Genomic DNA, 1916 nt, shown 5'->3' with positions numbered 1-1916 from the left:
GAGGCATAGGCACCGTCTTCGTCTTTCGCAAGAAATCCATACCCAGTATTATTTGGAAATCTTCAAGAGGAATTATCATCATATTTGCTTTTCCCACCCAAGTGACAATAGTCAAAGGTACATTGCAAGCCATACCCATGACTGCTTGCGCCTTGACATTCACCGACTTGATATATTTTGAGCATTTGCTTATTGACATCCCATAGTCTTGCACCAGTTTGGCAGATACAAAAATATGAGTAACCCCTGTATCTACCATAGCATTTGCACTTTTCCCGTTCATCATCACAGAAATGTGCAGGAGTAGAGAATGAGCCCGCACCATGTCTTCTGACATATTTGTTAGTAATTCAATGGACTCATAATCAACAATTGTATTGAGCAATTGTAAAGGGTTGACAAGTGTAGCAACTTCCTGTTCGTAATCTTCCCCTTTATCACCCAACAGGAGGGCATTTAGCTTCTCACGTTTCAGACAATCCTTGGCAAAATGAGGGTCATTGCATAAGAAACAACCTTGATTCTTCAAGTTGTCTTTCCCTCGGGCAGCTGAATGTTCCGCTTTTCCTTTGCCATGGTTGTTCCCCGAATCCTTCTTTTTGACATCCTTCTTCCAATCTCCTTTCTTATCCTTGCGGATAAAATTGGACTTGGAAGATGAAGAAGTGTTCAGATTTTCCTCGCCCATGCGAAGGTCCACCAAGGCATCAGCAGCAACAATTGCACTAGGTAAATCCTTCACGTTTTGCCTACGAAGTTCAACCTGTGCCCAAGGCTGCAAACCATACAAGAAGTTATACAATTTGTCCTCCTCGGACATGTTCTGAATGTCCAGCATCAAAGAACTAAATTCTTTGACATAGTCTCGCACAGAACCGCTCTATTTGAGACGTTTCAAGCCATCATGCGCAATCCAGGAAGTGTTGCCTGGAAGGAATTGGTCCTTCATTTCCTTCTTCAACCGATCCCACGTATCAATCTTCTGCCGACCCGCATTTGCATCATCTACCATGCGAGTCCGCCACCAGAGTTTTGCACAGCAATAAGGTACATGCTAGCAATTGTTACCTTCTCGGTTTCAGGCACTTTGGCAGCAACAAAGTACTGCTCCATGTCCCACAAAAAATGTTCGAGTTCCTTGGTACTCCGCGTGCCTCCAAAAGACTTGGGTTCAGGAACTCTTACCAATGGACATTGAGGCCCTGTTTCTACACTAGAAGTCATTTCTCTTTGCAGAGCAATAATTTTGTAGCGTAGATCCTCATTATTCTTTCGTATTTGCGCTATCTCCTACAGTAGAGATTCTTGGATTTGCTCCAAATTTGTCTCCAAGTTGAGGATCCGTGCAATTAGATTGCAAACATCCTCTCCATCCGGTACCGCACCAAGCAAGGCTTCCACAGAAGAAAGCCTTTCTCTAATTTCGTGGTTGCCACCAGCCATGATTCTGCGCTCTGATACCAGTTGTCACAGGGGTAATTTCTACCTTAGAAATTTCCTGTGCGGCGACCAAGTACCCCACTTGATTCAGCCTCCATATTGCACCACTAGTGTGCTAGAGAATGCACAAGGCAAGCACCAACAAGACAAGCCAACGTACAGGAAAACTCCCAACCTTTTTGTATTAACACTTGAAGGATTACAAATGACTCTCTTGGCAGAATGCTCATACAATCTCTCGTGTCTTTGCCTTTGCCACACCCATGCCTATTTATAATTCATAGGCAGAGTTGGTTTGGCGGTTACAAGCGGTTGCATGGTAGTTTCCTCAACTACCATGCCACGTGTCCTAAACTGTCAGCCACATCATATGCTGCCTTGGCGCCATGTCAAAGGCCAGCATGCACCCCTGTGCTTGGCCCATGGTTATGTTTCATGGGCTTAGGCTGAATGGACCCCCTTTGCTGCATCATTCT

The sequence above is a fragment of the Zingiber officinale genome, chromosome 9A (genome assembly GCF_018446385.1).
Source record: "Zingiber officinale cultivar Zhangliang chromosome 9A, Zo_v1.1, whole genome shotgun sequence".
Classification (NCBI taxonomy): domain Eukaryota; kingdom Viridiplantae; phylum Streptophyta; class Magnoliopsida; order Zingiberales; family Zingiberaceae; genus Zingiber; species Zingiber officinale.
The sequence above is the reverse complement of the archived record's forward strand: the minus strand, read 5'-3'. Positions refer to the sequence as shown.